Genomic DNA, 16,094 nt, shown 5'->3' with positions numbered 1-16,094 from the left:
CCATGATATGGCTGTCATTCTTAAAATCCCTTTAAAGCTATGGATGAAATCAAGCCTTACACTGAAAAATCAACGGCAGTATGCATTTACAGAGCAACTTCTAAGAGCCTCAGAATGCTATCCTGAAGTTATACAAAAATGCATGCATTAATTCAGGAGTGTTCTAGTTAGATAAAACTGTCTGAAAAGGCCGTATTCCCAGTTCATGGACAATTAGTGGTTTTGTTTTTTTCATTTTAAGTTTTGGCCTAAATTGTATCAAACTCAGGAATTATTAATATTTCCCACAAATGGCAAGTTCCAAGGGAAAAAAGTAATCAGAAATAACAAGGAAGGATGGCTTCCAAAAGAAATTACATTCCTGAATGAATCCTGCATTACAGACAATGGATGCTTCGAATAGGGGTAAGGAGGAAAATAAAATTAGTCTTGCAGGAAGCTTAAAGAGAATCAGACACACCTTGTGTATTTAAATTACTGTTCCTCTTCTTTTTGTGTTTTAATCCTAATAGCATAGCCAAAATGCAAGGTTCTGGTGAACCTTTTTCTGTTAGAAAGATAAATTAATGATGGGAGAGGCAGGTGTCTGTGACACAGCTCCACTTGTTTACAAATACTGTACAAAATCTTCTTCCTTCGACAAGGCAGAAACCAGCAAGCTGGAGACAGCTTCACAGAAGGGGGTCCAGCATGGCCAGCTGCCAGCACTCAGCTCAGCAAGATCCCAGGAGATTTTTCCCAGCAACATCTTCCCCATGCTTGTTCATGCTGTAACACCTCTTGGGTTCACAGGTCCTCCCTTCTGGGGTGCTTGCACCATCTGGGCAGCGAGTGTTGCACCTTGAGGTCCCTCTAAGCCCCCGCTGCTGGGCGCATCATCGAATTAACAGAGTCCGCCTCAGACAATGTCAGAGAACAGTTGAAAATAAGCTGTCGTAGTTCAGCCCCGATCAGGACCAGACTACGCAGTCTCTCTCTCACTCTCCGCACCCTCCAAGAGAACAGGGAGAGAAAATATAAGGAAAAACGGCTCGAGGTTTGAGATAAGGACAGGGAGAAATCCTTAAAGTTACCGTCATGGGCAAAACAGACTCGACTAGGGGAAAACTATTCATTTATTACTACAAACAGCAGGATGATGAGACAGAGAACAAGATAACCTCCCTCCACCCCTCCCTCTTCCCAAGCTTAACATTATCTCTACTACCTTCCCCCCCCCGAGCAGCACAGGGGGGAAGAGGGAATGGGGGTTGCGGTCAGTTCATCACATGTTGTTTCACGCCACTGCTTCATGGTCGGGGGAAGAACTCCTCACATTCCTCCCCTGCTCCATCGTGGGGTCCCTCCTACGGGCCACAGTCCTTCGTGGAACTGCTCCGGTGTGAGTCATCTCTTCCACGGGTGCAGTCCCTCTAGAACAGCTGTCCCAGCGGGCCCTCCACGGGCCACAGCTGCCTTCAGGCATCCACCTCCCCCGATACGGGGTCCTTCACGGGCTCCAAGTGGATCTCTGCTCCTCCATGGACCTCCATGGGCTGCAGGGGGACAACCTGCTCCACCATGGTCGTCACCACAGGCTGCAGGGGAATCTTGGCCAGGAGCCGCATTACTCCTCCCCCTCCTTCTTCACTGACCTTGGCGTCTGCAGCCGTTCCTCACAACAGGCTGGTAGATGTCTCTCAGGATCTTTTTTTTACATCTTATTCACTTCTCATCTCCTCTCCACTTCTTGCAGCCGGGCCAAACCGATTCGGGCCCAGTCGGCTGCCTGGTGAGAGGCCAGAGGGTGAGGCCTGCAAGGCCCATGAGGCCTGCGCCTCCCCCTCTGCGCCTCTGCCCCCGCTCAGCTTCTTCACATCTTCTCTTCTCTTTTTTTTTCTGTTTTCCCTTTCTTAAATACGTTATCGCAGGGGCGTTATCACGGGACATTCTGCTACCAATCGGCTCGGCCTTGGCCAGCAGCGGGTCTGCCCTAGGCCCGGCCGAGTCCCCTGAATAAAGGGGAGCGACTTCTAGCAGTTTCCTACAGAAGCTACCACATTAGGCCCCCCCTCACTAACAAAACCACGACATAAGCTCTCAGGGCAATCTGAAAGCTCAAAAAGGAGAAGACAAGAGAACCTCCAATGCCATTAATGTGAGGGCATTTGTTACTCTGGGCCAGACTTCTGCTTTGAATATCTGAGACTGGCGATTTTCAGGAGCAGACTCCACTAGGTAACAATTCAGTACACTTCTGCCACAAGAATATAGTCAGGCAGGATGGGGATGGATAAAGGCAATAAATAACAACACAAAGGTGGTACACAGATGCCAACAATATCTCCGCTTGGCACAGCCGTCATGGCCAGACTTAACTCCTTGCCATTCCTGTCACAGGCTGAAAGGTCTCTCTTGCTGTAAGAAGTACAAGGAAAAGTGGATCATGTATCACAGACTCTCACACCAGGAAACATGCATGAACTCAGTGTAAATGATAATAATGAAATTGTAGTATGTATTGAATTTCCAGCAGCAAAAAATCTGCTACCAGTCAGGAAGGAGCAACTAGAAAAAAAATGGAGAGGTCTTTTTCATTATCTAATTTGCTGTCATTCCTTGATTTCTCCAAGTGAGGCTGTGGGCTCTGGGGTAGATCATTAAGGCTCCTTCCCTCTTTTCTGTGGTACAGCCCTCTGCACTACAGAAAAGAGAAGCTGGCATTGGAACCTGTAGGGATGCCGTGAGCTCCAGCAGTTCTAGCTACTCCATAGAGAATTTATGGAGCATAGCCCCAGGCACATGATCAAAAGAGCAGAGAAAGTAAAGGTGATGTTCAGTCTTTGGAAACACTGAGAACAGCTGAAGTTTCTTGGAAGAGCTGAGCTTTTTTTATTTTTCTAAGTTCCCTCATCTCTAATGAACAAGAGTACTTCTGTCAGGTATTGGTTTAGCTTTAGATTGCAGTGTTGTTCACTACTCTGTTACAGAAGTCAAATAGATTTAACGTCCAGACCTGTAAATCCTTCGCAATGAAACAGGAAAAAAAAATGAAGTTACAGAACGAAGACCAGTTAATGGGAGTGTACGCATGAATGGCCTGTAGGGTTTTCTCATTAACTGCTGTGCTGATTTATATTGTTGTCATCACAATCTTTTTGTATTATGCTTCACTATTTTCAAAGAATATTGTTACAATTAGATTGAAATTTGTCTTCATGGGAGGCATCGCCTTCACTGAAGGGCAAGCATGATATTCCTGGGCAACCTGTAATGCAATTTGCCACCTACAGCTGCCAGCTCACATCCACTGGATCTTCACCACCAGCCCAGAATCTGGGGAATGGTTAACAAGGTGGTTTCAAAACACCCACATTTGCACTAAGCCTTCCAGTAAAAGACAAACAACCGTCTTTGTGTGGGAATGAGGAAGGGAAAATCCAGGCACCTCCCTCCCTTGTTCAGGAGGGCTTGAAAGCAGCTGCTGGGGTTCATGCCCACACTGACCAGCCTGCTCAGGGGTGTGTGCGCACACATTGCAACTAATCACACATCAGACCGCAAAAGCAAAGACCAATTAATCATCATTTCACCTTGCCAAGTAAGTAAGTACTACTACTGTCGTCTTACGTCCCGGAAAAACGAGACATCGAGATATCATAGAAAGAGTTGGGACCAGTGCCAGGACCATAAAACAGGTCTCCAAACTCTCCAGTTTGCCTTCGCCCTGCTTCTGTCAGGCAATAAAATCAATTTCCCACAGAGTCAGACTTAAGCTGGCTCCTCTGCAACAGGGGAATGCAGCTGTCAACCTGTCCTGATGTCCCATGGACCATCACGGGCAGCGGGATCCTGCTCTGTGCCAGAAGCATGTTGCATTTCCTAACTTTTGGCTTCTCATAACTTATTCTTTGTTTGTTGAGAGGAACTGGGGTCTTGAGGAGCCCCATGCAGTACTTCCAGGGGCTTCTGGTTGCTTCTACAGTAGCAAAATAGCAGGCACAAAAAATAACAGTTGCAAGCTTTGAAAACCAGCTAATGTTTCACTTCTGTTTATTTTTCAACATTTCATATGTGTGCATACAAACACAGGTGCAGATTAAATGCTTCTCATTAAAAAATAAAACCAGCAGCCTTGCCTTTCCTTAAACTCAGAGGCATCACGATAGAAGCTTCCTAGGTCCCACAGCTGACTCTGTCCTTTTCAAAGGCAGACCAAGGCAAACTTCTCACTCCTGTTGTTAAAACTCAGTTCATCCTATAGACTCACAGCTTGGAGGCCCATGAGACCACCTGTCTTGAAATAAGCATGCAGGTATTGTTCAGCCTGCAGCCTTTTCCTCTCACAACAGAACAAAGAAAGACAATATAATAAATAAATAAATCATTTTGAACCCCCCCAACATCAAACTTAGCAGAAAAAACAAGATGCTTGGCCTAACCTAGTTCTCTGGGGGAGCTGAAAGTTGATTTACCCTCCTAACACATCAGTAATTCTCCATGCTACAGAAGAACTATGTGGTTCAGCTCATTTGCTCTCAGGGTTGGTGCTGAAATCCCCATGCCACATACTTAGGAGGGGATCCTTTTATCAAAAAACCTTTGTTCTTTGCACCACAAGTACTGTACGTGGCTGATACTGCCCTTCTGTTATACTCGTGAATGGGACTGGCTGGAGCGATGTGGCAGTGATGTGCTGACAGCAGGATTTAGCCCCAGTTTGATGGGATAAGGCAAACACACGGATTCGGGCACTTCCATTCGGGAGGGCTAATACCAAGGAGTAGGTCTCTGTGGACATTACAGCTCAATAGCTAAACTCTGCTGATCCAAACTCAAGAGACTAGTCTCAAGGAGGACATTGTACTAGGACACTGGGTAGACGTGTGGTAGAGCAAAAGGAATATGAGGAAGAGACAAGGATTTGAACCTAGCTGGAGGAGTCCATCTCGGACAGACCCAACATGAGTGAAGGTGGTGTTTGTATGCACAAGGATAGACAGGGCGGATTTTGTACTTGCAGCTGGGTAGGGAAGGCAATAAGCTCTGCCCTTTTCTTTCTGGAAAGTGAAAGGGACACCCTGTTCTGCATAAAAAAAAAAAAAAAAAAAAAAAAAAAAAAAGGGGGGAAACAAGAGAATCTCCACACTGGAAATTCTTACCCCACCTGTGCAAATACCTTTGTCTCCATTGGCAACAAATCTGGAAGATCCATCTGCTTCCAACCAACACCCACTGATCCAACCTCACATGCTCTTACTCTATGCCCTCTCGTTTTACCAGATCATAGAAAGGGAGGAGGAGGGAAAAATCCAGCATATTTACTCTAATCCCTGAATGCGGCTTTGGATCTGCTTTGTATGGTCTCTGACCCACCCCCATGTCTATATAAACAATACACCGTGCTGAACAGGCGATTCTGTACTGCCCGGGGAGAAGAAAAAGGGAAGAAAGGGTAGTGAGAAACAGAGACAATATATAGTTTAGGTAAGCATAATATAATAGTGGCAGAGTTTGCATTTTACGACAAAAAAAAAATCTACCATCTTCTAGCCATCTTCTTGGCTTTTTTTACTAGAACTTGCTGAATCTAAGAGGCAGGGACTAATTTTACAGACTCTGACACATTTAGCTCAATAGATAGAGCAAAAAGCTTGGCAAATACCTTTCACATTTGAATGTACAAAGTAATACATCTTGTGGTTTCTATCAGCGTGGCTTTCTGCATGCCTGGGATTTAAATGTAAATCTTTGCCAAACATAAGGAGTTTTCAAGGGTGTTAATCACATCACCCTTTTTACAGTGTGCAAAGTGATTTGAAATCATTGGGGAGCACTAATACTTTGCGGGGAGAGTTCCAGGTTAGAAGACTGCCGTTTGCAGCACTGCTAAGACATATAAATCACTTCAGCTATAGTGGAATGTGATGATTTAAAACCATCGGGTTTGGAAATGGAAAAAAGACGTGATCTTGAAAGATTCAAATCGCTTTGAATGTGCTGAGCCCAGTCCTACAGCGCTGATTGAGACGTATTCAACAAACATCAAAGTACAAGCTGCAAGATCAAATACTTTCTGCTGGAAAACTTCCAGTAAAACTTACCCTTTCTAGCTCTGCATATACTCAGAGACGTTGGGCCTAATTGTACAGCAGTTTGCACTTGGCGTAATCACCTGCTGTTGTGCAAACTGAGCATAAAACACCTTTTCTGATCTAGTAATAACTGTACATCATTTTGCCATCTTTGTGTGGTGCAAAGCCACAGTGAAAGAATGCTTTGTTCTGCAAGGAGAATGAAGCTGGAGAGACAATGTTCTTGCTTTCATGAGATCACCATGAGAAGCAGAAAAAGACAGCGAAACGAAGAGCACCCACAAAACTGTGGAAGTTACATAAATTGGAAGTAAAAAAAGCATGGAAGCGCAGCAGCTTTAGTCTTATGAGCAACATCAGCTAGAGAGTAGGAAAACATTATCATCTTTACCATCTTGTCCTCTAACCTTGCTCACAGGTAGTCTTGAGGACTAGAGGGAAAACACAGCTTTCATCCAGTTTACATATTATTTATGCTGGTCCTGCACTGTCTGAGACCTTGTACTGTGCTAATAGGAAATTTTAAGAAAGGAAAGCTCTAAAAAGGATTTAGGAACAAACAGTTGTCAGTTGGTGATGCTCAGTAAGACGTAATTAGTGACATTGGATCAGATGGGATGAGTTTAAACATTACACTCGCTTCTAAAAGCCATTGTGTATCCACAGAGAAAAGAATGAAACACATTTCTAAGTTTACCAAATTTCTAAGTTTCCTTGCCTTTTTCCATGACTTAGTTCAGCAGCAAGGATGGTATGAGAGAGCAAATTGGGCTTGTAGGTGCAGGTTGCGAGGAGGTACATATTTAGCTCAAATAATACTTGCTATTGCAAAAGATATCTGACCTTTTTTGGAGGAGTTTGGTTGCTACCTCTGCCTCATTGCAAGCCTTTGCAAGTCTGGCAGGGAGTGGTGACAAGTGCTCTGCCTGCCTTCCAAGGAGCTCCATTCAAGCTTGGATGACAAACAGCATTTTTCAGGTTGCTGCAGTCGTTCTGCCATCTGCACTTGGACTGCCAAGATCCTGCCAAAATAACTGAGCCCGAGCCCTTTTGAAGGGGAGGATGGAGTGTGGTACCAGGAACAACTCATATGTGGATCCAGAGTGAGACTCTGCTTATCCATCTTCCTCACGGAGGACTTGTACATATATATGCTTATTGATATGGAGATACGCTTATCAATATGTATATATGCTCTTACATACAGCACTTACATAATATGCTCTAGACTGAGGTTAAGCACTCTGGAATGATAAATAACACCTTCCATGCAGCCTTAATTCGGTTCCTTGTGTATGTGCAATGGGCGATAACCTTTAATTAGATGTTCTTCTTTTTTTTTTCCACAGGGATCTTATCATATGGTGAGAACAGCAATAAGAAAAAGAAGCAAGACTGGAAAGTAACGAGGCTCCTTGCTTCATTTGCTCCACCATGTAGGAAATGAAACTTCTGCAAAGAGCAAAGGCAAGAGACTGCAAGAGAGAGCATGTCTTTTCGAATACAGCAAGTGAATAGTGCAAACTAAAACTCAGTCGTGTCCCTGCCACTGCTACAGACTTCCTCCCTGACTGTAACCACAGTTCCCTCAGTCTGCTTCACTGACAGTGAATCTACAGTTTAGACATGACAGGGCGGAAAAGAAGTGTGCGGGTCATGGGCCAACATTAGAGTGCCCGGCAGCTCTGAAAAAAACAGAAGAGAGCAAGTCTTTGTAAGAATAGGAAGGCAGACAAACAGACATGACACCCAGTAGGATTAGGCACCTGTTAACATCGTAACTCTGTGTGATATGATACAGTTCTTCCATAACAAAAAAAAAATTGCATTTGACAAAATTCCCCTTAGGACAGTTTTTAAGCTCCACTCCAACATGTGAAGCACCCAAGTTTTCTGAGAGACCAGTTACTGTACTTGAAAACAACAGCATAAAGCACTTCCCAATTTTTTTTCCTATTACCACCGGCATGTTAAGTGACTTCATTTCGGAGGGGAGCCACGGAGTAGCTTAGCAGCTTAACTAAAGATTTGAAAGCATCTGGGTAGTGATCCTGATCGGGAGACAGCTGTGCATTGAGGCATCAGTCATCCACATCACAGCAAACCTGAGCAGTCCCAGGCCTGGGCCGTGCCGTGCCGCACGGCCGCTGTGGTCTCCAGCCTGCACTGCACTGCACGGATCCCTTGGCTGCGGGACAAACTCAGACACCTTGTTATAACAGAGGAGGCTGTGGGCACCTCCTGCTTGGTACCAGCGGTTATGCCACTTGCCCGGCCCTGCCCTTATCTGAAACTGCTGCAAGAAGCTGTCATCCAAACATCCTTTAGAAATGGAGTTATTTTCTTGTGAGGAATTTCTTTAATACCTCAAAAGACCAAAAAGGAGGAACCTCTGCTTGGAGGGATCTGCCATGGGAAAATCCATCTGAGGCTTATCTGATGCTGCGCAAACATGGGGTGCCCAGCATCTGAAGGGAGATAAGAGTGGCTCACTATATATGTTTCCTTCTTTACTCCTTCTTATTAAAATGGCTATTTTATTCATCTATTTGTTGTGGGGCCTTTCTTACTGAAAGACAGAAAGAGCCCTGCGCCATCTCTCTCTCCATCTCTCCCACCTCACCACCACCCCTGGTGCAAAACAATGTCTTAGATGGAAGTTTTAAAAACTTTTTGCTCTACTTGTGGCAAACTAACTCCAACAAGAAAAAATTATTTGGAAAGCTACTAAATGTATGATTTGCATAGATACCATCATTTGCACAATTACATCCGTAAAGCACATGTTCCAGTCAGGACTGGATGCATAGTGATGCATCCAGTGATGCATAGCATGCATGGACAAATTCAAAGAAACAATACTTACTCTGGAGAGTTTCCACCAAAAAGCCCTGGTGCTACCTGGCAAGCCACAGAGATGGGCTCTGTGATCTGTGTAAAAGGCTTGCCTAGAATTTATGGGCTAAGACCTCTCAAGAGGTTATTTTGTCTACCTGTAATGCAAAGACATTTTGTGATATAACAGGTAGGGGTATGCTGCTTGGGCTTTAAAGGATGGAAGAGAGCAAGGAGAGATATAATTCTGTTTAATGTAAATATTTACCCTAGGCTTATAAACTAAAACAAAAAAAAAAATAGAAACCTGTAAAATTGCTGTTGTTACAGAGACACAAAGTCACACGTTACTTTCTCCAGAGAGGGCAGAGATAGCCACCTGTTTGGATAGTCACCCAGAAAGCCACATCTCGGAGCCACAAGAGGTGGAGAGGCAGCACGCCCACCCCTCACACTGCAGACCACCGAGCGAGGAGGAGCTAGGCACGTGTCTCCCAGATGGGAGAGAGCTGTGGCCCTGGAGCAGAGCCCCGTCTTGCAACTGCGGGCAGGACCGGGCCGAGCACCCAGCAGGACCTCAGGGTCACACAGGCATTTCAGCCTGGGCTACCTGTGCTGGGGATGGGAACGTGCATAAATAGGGAGGGCAGGGAGGAGATCTGTGTTTTTCACACTGATTGCCCCCTTGCTTCTATAGCCATGTCCCAATATACAGCTTGATCGCATGAGAACTCCTTCATTGACTCCTAAACATTTGCAAAAATAAAGGCCTTATGAAATGCAAAAACATTTTTAGAAATCTGATGCAAAAAAATGTATTTCTCTTGTGGCCTCACCTTAACTACAGCATACCCTCAGATTTTAGATTTAATAAAACCCCTGCCCTTGTACTACAGACAGTGGCTTGGAAATATGACCCATTCACAGACAGAAAAAAAAAGGAAGGCAAAGAAAAAGCACCTCAAGCATTCTCTACAAAAGAACTTTCCAAAAACTCATCAGCCTTTCGATATTTTTGCAGCCTGACTCATAGAATGTTGAGTGTGTGTGGGAGAGGTAGAGTGGGAGCGAAGGGATGGCACTGCCATTTAAAAAACGATTATAAATAGATAAAATGCCAACTGTCTGCATTTTACCCTCAAGACATCATTAACTGGCCAAGATTATTGCCATTTTCTGTAACTAATAATGCAAAGATTACTAGGTAATAATGCAAAGATTACTAGGTTTTTTCCTTAAATTTAAAGGAGAGTGTCATAAGACTTGGCAGCAACACATGCAGATTGCAACGTACGGCTCAAGTCAGGATTTTTCTCAACAGTTTCAGTAATGTTTCTTTTTTTTTGTTTAAAATGGAGATTATCAACACAGCAGTTTAAAATATGTGCTTGTGTGATCATGAGCCCTCTGGATCGCACGAAAGCAAAAATCCGCAGTATCATTTACTTTGCACTGTTTGTACCACTTACTTCCTCTCGCTTCTGCTGAAGTGAAATGGTTTCATTTTCCCTTCTGCAGAAGCCCAGGGTGCGTTTCACCCCTTGGCTGTCACCCACCGCCAGCCGCATCCTGCCAGCGCTGGGGCTGCAGGCTGTGGAGGGGAAGGTCTGACTTCGACATCCAAACCCAAAGCCTGCTGGTTTTGGCTGCTTTAAAAACCTAAGGGAAGCATGTTGGGGGCAGGCCTGAATTTAGTGATGACAGCAAGACTGTGGTATTGGCATTTTTTAACCCTTTGTTTTCTGGGCCACATATTGTTTTAAGACGAGCTGTGCTCGGAACTGTCGACAAAGCCGTCAAAACCCTTACTAGGGCACACATGTACGATGGGACTGGGAGCTCTCTTTCTCACTGTGCAAGGTATTTGAGATGGAACCAAGCTGATGTGTGCTACAAACTTAGGGGTCTCTTCCCACTTGAGATATTTTATGGTTCTACAAACTGACAAATGTGTTTACGGAGAAGAAAACAATTCTGAGAAGTCCCACTACGGCAGTTCCCTGCTATCGGGCCAGCTGGCTGGGCTTGCCTGGGCGTAATACAATACAAATGTAAGCACAGAAAGCGTGTGGAGTTGTTTTCCACAACACAAAGTAAGACACAGGTTCGGGAATCCCACTCTTGGCTCTGAGCAAACCGTTCAGCCTGGGTGTTGCTAACACAGAAGCATAGACCAGCTTTCCATGGAGCCTGAGGCACAGTTTTTTTACACAGCGATCTCTCTTCACCCACTGACATGTTTTTCAGAGCACCACGTGCCATGCAGGGGGTAAGCACACAGGACCCAGCAGCAACCTGCGCCCACAGCAACCTGTTGTTGCTGCAGCAACCACCGCTGCAGATGCTCCCACCCTCTTCCACTCAGAACCATTTGCCAAAGATAACGAAAGGTCTCTTCGTGGACTGTTAACAAGATTACAGATATTTCTGTACAGGGCTGAGGACTACTCAGTGTCTATGCTTCCTCGCTCAGATCCTGGGAGAGGTTAGGCATCAGTGCGTGCTGATCCCTTTAGACATTAAGTCTGAGAGAGGCACTCAGACTTAGTGCAGACGAGGTGGCAATGCCTCCAGGTATACAGGGCCTCATATGATTTCAGGTTTCCAGCAAAGTTTTCCAGTCAGACCTTAGATACCTGTGGACTTGGAGGTACCCGAGTACCTTGCAGATGTCCCATGCTTGAATTTAAGTACTCCAATGCCACTGAAGGTACCTACAATGCAATTATTCCCATGTTTGGATCCTGACTTCTGTGTCAACTGCTACATAGTGCTGAGCTCCTGCTGAACGATGGTGAGTGCCTTCAACTGCCATTGCCTTCAAGTCTTTTTTTTTCCTAATAAAACTGAAAGCAGATTTCCAAGAAAATCATACTATGCTCCAAAATACAACTTTATAAGAAAGCTTTTTAGAACATTAGCTACAGAGATCAACCAAGGCCTCTTGACTAATAAAGACCTGACAATAATATGTCTTCTGTCACCAAAGCTTCACAAAAGACCTAATTCTGCAAGATACAAACTCTCAATTTTCTAATGTGATCTTCTGTGGCATTTATCAGACTTAGCAAAGACCAGAAAATGCAGCTCACTGTATTCCCATTCAAACATAACTGTCATTTACTGAGTGTTTCCCCACTGGGAAAAAATGGTCAGGTTTTGAGTATATGTTGTACCAATACGTATGCATAATATGCATAATACATGGTACATACTATTGTCCTCTCTGGATAACAGCTTTAAGGCCACCTTGCCATACTTAGGACTCTTAGTGTCACTCAGATTGCACTGGTTGTGCAGGAATAAGCTTCAAAAAGTAGCAAGGTCATGGACATAATGCTGCTCTATTTGTGAAAATGCTGTACAGGAAAATGCTGGGGTCTGACTCTAAGTATTTCTCTGAAAGGAGGTTTGATCTGGATCTGATCTGACAAGACTCTGGAGCATGGTTGTAGATCACACTACTCCCTCCCCAGGTACCAGCCTGGTATTTAACTTCCCTGAGTCGCTCAGGTCTGGCAGAGATAAGCATAATTTGCGATGACATCTAGGCTACATGACAAGATAATGCTTCTTCTGGTGCGTTATTCAAAATACCTGCCAGGAGACTAGCTTCAGCTACTTAAATATGCATCTGTAGTGCATTTGTGGCTAGAGCTGTACTCAGAGTGGCAGAACTAAACTGAACTGCCACCCTCAGGAAAACTTTACTAGAACAATTTTATATAAAGCAGTTTATGTAACTAGATCTTAAATACACTGGCTTCCTAGAAACACTGTCAAGCACTTATCCTTAACTAACTCATTAAAGTGCTTTTTTCAAAATAGGAGTACCTGGAAATACTGACCATATAGACTCCTTGAAATCATTGCACTGGAGCAACTCTTCAGCCTGCTATTGATTTTCTTTGAGAATGCCATTTCAGATCAAAACACTGAGGACATCTTGCCTTGAAAATAAAATGCTTAGGAGATCTAAGTTGGTATGGTGCTGGATCTTTGAGCAAAGTCAGACTGTTGTTTTTTTAGCGTCACCTGTAACTTCAACAGTCTTGACGTGGATCCTGTCTTCACATGTTGGAGAGCATTAAGCAGTTGTTTTGTCCTTGTCTTTTTCTCCAGTACATAATAAATGCACCAAAGGGGACAGTTTGGGTCTTATTATCATAAGCTTAATGAACAGTTTCCAAAGTAAAAATTGACTGGTCTATAGTGAAGCAGGAAAAAAAAACCAAAAACCCAGAGTATTTTGGCATATATCATCATCTTTTGGTTTGCAAAACAGTATGTCATACTGACTTTTGTCCTGGAAGGTATTTGGGCTTAAATATGTCACTGGGTCAACAAACTCATATTCTTCAACCCAGCCAGATCACCTGCTCCAAACAGCTGTCAGAACACTGAAACATATTTTTTGGCCTAACGGTTCATTTTCCTTCAAATTGCTTTGTTCACATCTAGTTCTACCCTTCATGGCTGGCCTTGGAATGAACCGCTTCCTTAAACACCAGAAAAAAAAAAATCCATTACAGACCAAATGTCCCATATTTGCTTGAGAAAGATATCAACAAGAAAATAAACTTTGCAAAATTATTGACTTTGCCAGCTTCCAAAAGAAATGCATGTTGTGCTTTTTTGCTTTTTTCAAGTCCTTGAAACAATGATTCCCATCATACAATTATCATACAGAGGATTTTCAGGCAATGCCAAATATGAATTATGCTGCAGGGTGTAGACCAAACCTTTAGGATTCTTCTTTTATACTAGGTGGATGTGTTACAGAGATATCACTCATGGTTAGTGTTTTGATATGGAGCCGTAAGGCCAGTCCTGTGGCATTCACTGGTCCATGCTGCATCATCTTAGCAAAGGCTCTGTAACTGTTTAAACATGCTTAATATTCATTTTGTCCTGCTAGAGTAGAAGAGAATCTCAGCCTACTTCTGAAACATCCAACTACTTTAGAGTAAAACTGCTAAGTATCAGTGGCAATATAATCAGTTTTCAGCATCTAAGAACCTCCTGCTCCTCTTACTCTTGTTCTTTCATTCAAGTGTTTTTTGTGACAAAGAAATTAAGTAAAGATAACCAATGAAACACAGAAATGAGTGGCAAAAGTGACATTGCTGTCACTGAGAGAAATCCCTTGAAAGAACACCTCTAGCAAAGCTTTGGAGAGGACATAAGAAATGAGCAAAACACAACATGCATTTTCAAAATTCATTCCAACAAGAGAAGGGCAGGAAAAAGATAATACTGCCTACATTTTAAGCCTTCTTTTGCTCAAGTTCCCAGCAAGGACCTATGCTCACAAGGGAAATAGCTGTGACATTTAAGATGTTACCACTCCTGACCAGAGGTTACGCAAACCTGTGCCTCAGTGCCTTCACAGCTCAGTAAAAACCACTTTGAAAAGCACGTTTACCTCAAGGCACTAGATTTTGCATGGAAACAGCTGAGGTGAGTGCATACACTCCACTCCATCAGCATCTCTAACAGTCCCTGCTGAAGACGTACAGTCGTAACATCTTAAACTGTACCAGCTAGATTTGCCTGGAGCTCATCTAACCTCTCCTCGAGGTTCCACCATGCTCTCGGGAGCTTACGTAGATGGAGACTGAATTAGCTAAGCTACTCTTTCATTGATTTCCCAGCATTTTAACAGGCAGATAACCACCCTACTGACAACTCTTTTATGCTGTTGTCAAAGATCTCTGTATCTTCCGACTTCCCATCCTCAGGGAAATGACTTGCTATTTTGGAATCCCTGGTGCTCCTGGCTGACTTACAAACTTCCTTCAGACCCATGGCTGGCAAGGTCATGAACCCATCACGGGGGACTGCTGATTGTCCTACTGTTTACAAAAATAGGTAATGCCTTTCCTATAGTTAGCTTTTCTATTATTGTGTCAAGTGCTCCAGGAACTACATCTTGTGTCCAGGCCACTCACTAGGGTAATTATCTCTTTAACACAGGCGTGGCCTCATACATGTGAAGCAATGTTAGTACTTGATTGTCTCTGCAAAAAAAAATTCGACATGAAGTCATCCACACTTGTATATAACCTGAAGTGAAGAAGCCTACACAATTCTGGGTCCAGTAGACACATTAAGTTCTTGGACATACATCCTGTTCATGTTGTTCCTCTTCTGCTCTCAGAAACAGAGGGAAAACGGATCTCAACTCCCCCGGGGCATTCCACAGCTTCCCTCTGGTTGTTACAGATTTGTTTTAGTGCCAAGTTTCTGTGTCTTGCTACACAGTGTTCACAGAAGCACTGAATACATTTATTAGCATTAAGAGGATAAATCCAAAAGGAGAGAGACATAAAGGTCTCTTCATAGTCCCGTCTCAGCTCCAACACAGCGCCAAGCCTTAAATCTACTAGTACCTAAATTTTCAAGATGGAGGCCCCTTCAGTGCTTGAAGACCTGTCATAAACACACACTACAGAAAACTATATCCTGGCTGGGGCAGGCTGGTGTCCCCCCATACCAAAATCAGCATCTCAGACAATCACAAAGCGCTCGGCATCTGTCAGCGTACTCAGGCTATCCAGTGAAGCCAGACAATGGCTTATGCTTTCCACAAAAGAGAGGCAGAAGAAAAAACAACCATGGTTATCTAGCAAGACAGAGCTGTCTGATGTCACCCCTTCTTTCACCTGTGGAAGCATAGGTTTGCAGGCACTTGTCAGCTCAGGTCTGGAAGCAGAACAGCTGCATTCTTGACAGGGCACTGAAGCCAGTAAACTGTGCTGAGCTCCTGCCCTGCTTCTCCGCTCCAGCTGGCCTGGACCCAGACAGCTCAAGTTTCTCTGCATTATCACTTCCCTGCTCTCCAGATTCTGGGGCCAGCACAGGCAGAGGCAGCCCAGATCGGTTTGCACACGGGATTTAAGTTGTTTTCCTGTTGTGCAAAGTGAAGCAAACAAAGATGAAAGGGGCAGCAGCTGGAACTACACAGCTTTGTACAGATTCCATAACCGTGCATGCATTTCCTGTGTCTGGAAATAAGGAGACTCTTTTGAAGTATTTTGCACTTGTAAAAGGCTGCTAAGTAAAGGGAAATTCACCCATCCTGCAACTTTAAGAGCTGCAGCTGCAGAGCAGAAGCACAGAGTACTAAGCAGTTTGCTTACCCACTGCTGCCGTCCTCAAGCAGCAACTTTCTCCCTACTGGAG

The sequence above is a fragment of the Chlamydotis macqueenii genome, chromosome 3, assembly GCF_036417535.1.
Source record: "Chlamydotis macqueenii isolate bChlMac1 chromosome 3, bChlMac1.mat, whole genome shotgun sequence".
Classification (NCBI taxonomy): Eukaryota; Metazoa; Chordata; class Aves; order Otidiformes; family Otididae; genus Chlamydotis; species Chlamydotis macqueenii.
This window is presented reverse-complemented; position numbering follows the sequence as displayed.